The 8,089-nt window shown below is 50.0% G+C and overlaps 1 non-coding gene across 1 annotated transcript; it reads left to right on the forward strand.

The window, feature by feature from the left end:
• The first annotated feature begins 8,013 nt into the window (after nucleotides 1-8,013).
• LOC131586035 (small nucleolar RNA R38) lies at nucleotides 8,014-8,089 on the forward strand. Its single transcript, XR_009279081.1, has one exon. It is a non-coding gene; the product is annotated as a small nucleolar RNA R38 (small nucleolar RNA).

Consider the following 8,089-nt stretch of genomic DNA (forward strand, 5'->3'; position numbering starts at 1 on the left):
AAGTCCACTGTCACAAACACCATCTGCTGAAGAGGAGGAAGGTTTCACACTGTGTCAGTCTCTTTTATCTCAGTGTAGGCTCTGCACAGGAGCTGGCTGAAGTTAGAAAAGCAAAGGAGACCCCAGCAACAGCTTTTCCTGGTGCTGTCTGTGGGCAGTTACTGATTTGAGTAGAAGAGGACTCCAGGAAGGCAGGACAGCACACAAGCAGCTGGTCCATCACATCACTCAGGCTTTGGTTGAAAATAGCATCAGAGTTTTCCCCCCCAAACTACATGAAGTCCCAGGCAGCAGGAGCAGCCCTGCTCAAGAGCCAGCCCAGCTGAGCTCAGTCTTTCTGTTTTGGATCAGGTGACTCCCAAAACAGAAGCAGCAAGAGCCAGGCTGGGACTGGCTGTATGAGGAACCATCATTTACATCCTCCTCCCATATCTACAGAGCAACAGCCACACACACCTCAGCAGCAGCAAGACTTCTTTAGCCACCCAAGAGGTACTTGAGCTTCTCTGAAAACAGCATCTTCAAATCACAGCCCAGCACCATTGTCAGACTGAACAGGAGGAGGAAGGGATGTCATTCTAGAGGCATTGTAGAGCAAATACAGGGGATCACAGCACATTTCTGTAGCACTACAGGTTGCACACACTGGACAAAGCAACTCAGAGCAGAGAGCAGCCACCCAGCCCTGGGTGCTGAGGCCATCCATACTCCACAGCTGGGCTGAGCAGGATGAGGCCAGAAGGACACCAGGGCAACACAAGACTGAGCAGGAGAACAAACTCCTTCCCTAGTTGGACAGGAGCAGAGCAGGATTGGGCAGAGGCTAGCCCTGAGTGGGGGCTGGGGACAAGCTGAGACCTCAGGCAAGTTGGTGGGGAGTACAGTCCTCCTCTGCTCCCCAGGGACCTGTTTTTCATGTATCTTCCTCATGGATGAACCCTCTTTTTCCCAGTTCAAAATCTCCCTCATGCTGAACAGGATGCCCTCCTTTCCCTGAGAGCCCACACAGATGATGGTCCTGCTCCAGGGTCGATGCTCCAGGGTTTGGGATCTGTGACCCAGGGCATCAGATCTGCATGGAGCCTGCAGAGCAGCCTCGGATCTCCAGCAGCTCGCAATGCCCAGCGCTTCAGATCAATTCCCTCTCAGCCTGGAGCCAAACCAGGATGCAGCTCCAGCTCTTCAACAGCAAAAAGCTGAATTAGTCGAAGTCATGGTGCCAGCTGTGTATTTAAACAGGAATTACATAGGGTTTCTGCTGTGGTAATGCAGCAGGTGCTGGCAGTGCTGCTAAGACAGATGAGGAAGGAAAGGCAGTGGGCTGGAACTGGGAGAGGTGCTCAGGGAACAGTGGGCTCCTGATTCCTGCTCTGCTCAGATGTAGGAAAGGTACCCAGGCAGTCAGCCAGCCCATAACACCTCACTCCTTTGAGCTCCCTGGCTCCTGCTGAGCTTTTCCTCCTGGCTGAGCTTTGGCCACCATAAATCTTAGGTCTGGGAAAGCAAAACACCACTGGGAGCAAGCACTCACAGCCACTGACTCCTAGAAGAGATGTCCTGGCCATGAACTGGGATCCTATGGCATGAGGCCCTGACCAAACACAGACATCAAAGTGGTGCCCATGCCAAACTGCAGCCTCCTGGAAGATGTTTGGGAAGTGATTATGAATTTGGAGCCTCCCAAAGCGGGCTAGCAGCTGGATCTTCTGGATGAATAAAATCCTGCCAAAAATTAAGATCTGTTTCTGCAAAGCTGAAACAGCAAACTTGTTTGTCTTTCCTCCTTCCCCTCACAACCACATTGTTTTAAACATTTACAGAGACCTTTATACTGTTTAAATAATGATTGGGGTGGAGGGGTTTGTTTCCAGTTTTTTTGCCAGCTGCTCCAAGTCAGCAGCACTTCACATGCAACTTCTGGAAAACCAGGTGCTGCGGTTTGTGGCAGAACCACCCACACTGTCCTGCTCCCCCTGCCTCACCTTGCCTGCCCCACAGCTGCTCCAGCAGAAAGGGACCCCCTAAGCCTCAGTCCTGCCCCCCAAAAGAAGGGGTTACCCTGAGACTCCTCTGCAGTGTGCTGGGTGCAGCCCCTGGTTTGTGGGATAAAGGGGTGCATGTCCAGCTCCCCCCACACACCCCAAACCCCCAGCAGCACTTCCCAGGCAGCCACGGTGGGGCTTTCTCGCCCTGACCTTGGGAGGAGGGGTGGAGGAGGATGCTGAGCGCTCCCATCCCCGAGCACAAGCGCCACGGAAGATTAGGCATCTCCCGCGGAGCGTGTTCTCCCGCCCACCTCCTTCAGCAGCGAGGAGATGACAGCTGGGGGAAGAGAGGAGAGCGCTCGAGAAGTGCAGGGGGGGAGATGGCTGAAGGCAGACCGGCCTTGCAGCAGCAGCACCGCAGCAGAGTGGTGGTAGCTGGATCAGAAAGAAAAGCATGTGAGCCTCTCCCTTGGAGGCGGTCTTCAAATATCTGGGGTTTGTGTCTGGCTGAGTTTTATTTGCAACCTGTGGGGAAAGGGAGTGAGGAAGGCTGTCCAGGGGAGCTGGAGGCTTTCTGCAGGATGTTTGGATTGAGTGAAAGGACAGAGGAGTGAATATGAGACATGCTGTGGAAGCAGGATGTGGGATAGAGAAAATGTTTATACAGTCAAACTCAGGCTAATCCATGGGAAGCTTCAGAGACCATAAAAGCCATCTGCAAGTGGATAGATCTCATTCTGGAGGAAAACAGTGGTTTAAAACAGCACTACACTCTTTGATCTACTCTGAAGAGATCACACCTGTGAGCCTGAAGACAAGACTAGGATAAGCAGATCCATGAGTTTGGCCCATACAGTGAGGGCTGATAGAAAAGGCCATTTATGGTCTCTTCCTGTGCAGGAACTTGGGGCCACCAAACAAAACCACCAGGAGCCAGACATGGAGCAAACAAAAGGAAGCTGGTCCCTCTCCTCCCCACAGGAGGGAATGGCTGTTACAGATTCACTGAACAATTTCATAGAAAACAAAGTTACTGAAATCTCCTTTCCAGAGAACACTCATTAGCAGGGGCAGTGAACTGACCTCTAGCTCACAATCTGCACCCCTCAAAAATGACATGAGCCTGGGTGGCCCCTGGTCTGATGCCCTGCAGCAGGGCTCCTTCAAGCAGATGTCAGTGGAAAACTGTTCTCAAGAAACATTTTTACAAGCAGCAGGAGGAATAACCATTGTCCTTTAACCAGCTGCCCTCTGTCATCTTGAAAAGCCTCAGTTTACCTTCAGACTTGGTTAAATTAGGCATTTGGCCTGCTCTCCCTGCACAAGGGCAAGAAAAATTATCTAAAAGGTCCTGAAATAATGTGGCCTTTCATCATTTAAACACTTTTTTCCCCATTAAGCAATGAAAGCAGCAGAGATGCTGTTCTCAAAAGTACCTCAAAACAATTATCTCCTTCCTCCAGAATAAATGGTGAGAAGCAAGAGGTGAGCTGGAGATATGACATTTGCAGTTCTCCGTTTTCCATCTGCATTAGGAAGAAATGTTGATTTGCATTGTGCTCTGACACAACTGCTTGACCTCGGTGCAGCTTATGCTAATTACTTGCAAGAAAATGCTTACTTGCTCTGTGCGTGCCCAGCATATTTCTGGTATCTGAGCCTGAAAGATGAAATATTGCTTATAGCACAGTGCAGATGGGGATGGCTGAACCAATGGCTGGTTGGCTGAGTAATCCAAGCAAACAGAAACATTGTGATAAAAGAGGGCCTGAGAAGTTTCCCCTTAATATCACCTGGGTGGTTTTATACCAAAAACTCACTCCCTTTCTGCTTAATGTGCTGTAATCACTCAGACTGACACAGAAAATAGAGAGAGGATCCATTTCTTTGCCCAAAGCAAGGACAACTCACCTTTCTTTGCTCATCTAACTTGGCCTAAAAGGAAATCTCTCTCCTGGTCTCAGTAGCTTTATAATGTTTAAGTTTTCCTGCTCCCTTTGGGTGCATTTGTGTAGCTGGACACATCTCCCATCTCTGGGTATGCTCAGAGGGCATATATTTCAATTAAACATGCTCATCCATGAAGAAGCTGGATTCCTGCTGCTGTTTTTCAACAGATGCATCGATCTGGCCCTAGGATTTATCTGTATATGCACTGGCATTGGAACATTTTGTGTGTGTTCTCTGTTCTGGTCACTCCTACAAGGAGCTGGAAACAGAACCTGGCTCACTTTGCCTGGCTGGGACACAGACCTGAAGGATCAAAAGTGTTGATCAGCTTGTCTCCATCCCATCAATCTCCCCAAGATCCATTCTGTGTTGCACTCAAATAACCGTACCTTGAGACTGGCTTTATTGCACTGTGCTCAAAACTCAATTTTGAGAAAAAGGGGAAGAAGCAGGATGAACAGCTAAGTGGCAAGAGCTGCAATTTCTTCTGCACCATCAGGAGAAATGGGAACATTTTCTCTTCTCAACCTGCAGAATCCATCCCAGAGAAGCCATCCCTTCTTTGCACAGATATTCTGTAAGCATAAAGCTCTTGTTATTCAGTGCACAGGCCTCCAGTTACAGCAGAGCGTTTCTGATCCTGCTAAAGTTCTACATAAGCACACAAGACATGCTGAGGAATGGGCTTAGGTTTAAACGTGTATTTAATATTAAATGAAGGCTTAAGAGCTTTTCTGCCAGGAGCAGGGAAGATGTTTTGTTTGCAGTGTGCCTTGTCCTGTGTGGGAAGACATTGCTTGTCTGCTGCTGAGCTCCAAAGAGCCTTTCTGCCATTCCAGGAGACTGATTTGAAGCAACTGACACCAGGATCTAGGACCTTGTGGCAGGCTTTTTTTTTTTTTTTTTCATAGTACGGATCTTTTTTCTCAGAAATCTGGCACCTGAAATACCAATAAGCAATCTCCAGCCTTACCCAAAGGGACTATTTTTTGTTGGGCACCCAGCATTTCTGACAGAAACAAGCATCAATCCCTGCACCTCAGCATCTCCTCTTGCTCTGTGCACTGAAGCCTGGCAGGAGGCTGGGGTCTGCCAGGGGGGAACTGGCCTTTAAATGGGTTCAAACACCCTGGCTGCTTCCCCCTGGCCATATGTTGAAGATAACCACAGCAAAGCATCCCTGAACATCCAGATGTTTTGTTTCTCCAGGCTTTGTGGAGGCCTGTCTGCAGGGTGGGACCGGGGCAGGCAGAGGGGAAATCAGGAGGAAATCAAATTACTGTCAATAACCACGGAGAGTTTCTCCCTCAAGGGATTTACAGGCAGCTGAGAGAAGAAATGGGTGGAAAACTGAGCAATGACCTTGTCCTTCAATCTGAGCATGGAATCAAAGCCTTGCTGAAGATGGAGTTGTTCTGTCATTGATTTCCACTTGTTTTTCCATCCTTCCTTCCTCTGTCAGATAATGATCTCTCGCATGATTTGTAGGAGGAAGCAATCCCCTCCAAATCCTCCGCAGGGAAATTGACAGCAGCCCCCAAAAGTTCATGTACAGGAGATCTACATGCCCTTTTCATAGCTTTTCTTACTTGTTCAACCTTTCAGAGACTGAAGCAAGAAAAGACCATAACTGTTGGAGATAGGCCACAGGAAATCTATCCAAATTATGTCCAAACTGCCCTTGGGAGCAGCACTGCAGCTGCCTGAGGAAGGAGAGTATGTTCAAACACAACCCTCAGACCAGGCTGTAACTTCCTTCACATCTCGGAGGGTTCACAGAGCCTCATAACACCCACCTCATCCTGCTGACCTCGGGGAGGCTCTGCCGTGTCCTGCAGCTCCCGGTTTGTCCATGCCGGACATCTGTGGGATGCGGTCGCCCTCTAAAGGAAAGAGCTGAGAAAACTCGATTAATTCCCACCCAGGCAAAGTTGCAGAGAATTAGGAAAGCGTGGGCATGGGCGAGGCGGTGACTATCCCTCTTCACCCAGAGTCTTTGTTCTGACTCCGAGACATCCTTGGAAACATTATCCGTGCACTGCAAACATGAACTATTACATCCAATTGGCTGCACGCTTAGCTCATGCTGTTCTTTAACATTTTAATGTTAAAGGGTTTTAATTGCTGAGTCCATTCATTACTTGGTACCTGGCAGAGCTTCCCCCTTTTATAGGTACACATGGACTCTGTGGCTTCCACCCAAAAATCAAGACAGTGGCAAATCCCTCAGCACATCCAAGTTACATCTTCTCTCCTTCCAGGATCTGAACTCTGCTTAAGGAGAATTTTAGTGGTTTTATTTTTTAAAATTTGCCTCCCTTGGGGCCTTGAAGGGCTAATTCTAGTTGAATTAGACGGGTTAAATTTGCTTATTTAAGAAGCTAAAATCAGCCAGGCAGATCACCAGCCAAATCTTCATGGAGCAAAGGCTGCTTCAGTGAAGGCAGTGTTAATTACCGCTGTTCTGTACCATCATCTGTCTTCCTACCAGGCCAAACACCCATTCCACAGGCTCCTGTGGGGCAGGAAGATTCTTGTGTCCTCGTGTCAGAGCCCAGGACTCTGCAGGCTGCTCTTCCCAGCCAGGACAGTATTGGGGTTTCTGCATCTAGCGGGGGGCACAGGGGGCTGGGGAGCACCACAGAGAGCTGCTTGTGTTGGAAGCAGCTTATTTATAACAGCACGTTGGCATCTCTCTGCAGCCTTCTTGCACTTTTTTATTCCTTCCTTCTTAAAGCTTCCTTCAGCCCATCAGCTTTTTGAAAGAAACTTTAAAAACAGCGTGGGCCATTCTGGAGAGCAAAGGGAGTGTGGGATCTTGGCAGCTTTCCGTGAGCACACCTCTGATCCGAACATCCCAAGGGACCACGAATCCTGCACTTCCCAGACATTTCAGGGGTTGGAATCTGTACTCACACTTGGCTGCTTTCAGATTCTGGTTTGTTGGCTTTCTATTCCCATTCACTGGAGCTTTTTACCTCAAGGATGGATAAGCCTTTGGGGCAAGAAAGTAGGCAATAGCAGTTCTTATGTTTCTTCTCCTTGGTTCTTTTTGCACTTTGTTAATGTTCACACAGGCTTCATATACAAGCTAAGTAATCCATAGTTTCATATGTAAATTATAATTTCATTTATAGTTTCATATATAAGCTAAATAGGACCCTGTGGATTTCACATCAGGTTTTAACAGCAAAGCACAATCACAACACATCCTGGAAGTATTGCACGTTCAAAGTGCAGCACATACATTTGCTAACTAATCTCTGACTAATCTCTAAGAGATTTCCAGTTTATTAGTCCCTTTCTGCATGAGCTAATGCATGTTCAGCCTTTTGAAGCATTCAGCCTACTAAGAACAATTATATGTGTCTCCATAATGAACAGGGGACATGAAGAATTAATAAATAATTAGTAAATATCATTAAGGAGTGGGATGAGGCGGGCAGGAGCGCTCTTTACTCCTGAGGGCCGGGACTACACTTCCCGTCAGCCCCCGCGCTCCTCAGGGGGCCGGACTACAGCTCCCATGAGCCCCCGCGGCCCCGCCCTCCCCGCGGTTCCTGAGGCAGCATGGCGGCGGAGCTGCGTGTGGTGAGTGGGCCCGGCCGTCATCGGCCGCCATCTGCGGGCACGGCGGCCTCGAGGGGCGCGGGGACGGCGGGACGGTGTGCGGGGAACTCCCGTACGCTGCCGAACCGCCCGTAGGGCTGCATGGGAGGGCGAGATACTGGCCCTTCCCCCCCGCCATGGTGGATGGGGAGAGCGAGGCCGGGGGCTCTGTGTCCCGCGGGCTCCAGCTGGCCGTGACGGGGCTGCGCCGGGAGCCGCGGGCTGGCCCGAGCGATGCTCAGCGTTTCATGGGCAGCGGGTGCGGCTCAGGCGGGGCGCTGCTGTCGGAGCTGTGTCCCAGCACCCCGAGGTGGGGGTTCAGCGCGCCGGGACCCCGCGCACGGTGGGGCCGAGGAGCCGCGTGTACCCGCAGGCGTCGGTGCTGCGCTGGTGAGGAGCGTGACAGACACGAGGGCAAGGACAGATTGCAGATTTAGGGTGGTCCTCCACTCTTTAGCTGACCTGGAAGCTGAGCTAGTGATGATAAAAGTTATCCCTGTCTGAATTGGATCTTTCCTCTGTGGAAGCATAACTCTGAGGCTCAG

The sequence above is a fragment of the Poecile atricapillus genome, chromosome 17, assembly GCF_030490865.1.
Source record: "Poecile atricapillus isolate bPoeAtr1 chromosome 17, bPoeAtr1.hap1, whole genome shotgun sequence".
In the NCBI taxonomy this organism is placed as follows: domain Eukaryota; kingdom Metazoa; phylum Chordata; class Aves; order Passeriformes; family Paridae; genus Poecile; species Poecile atricapillus.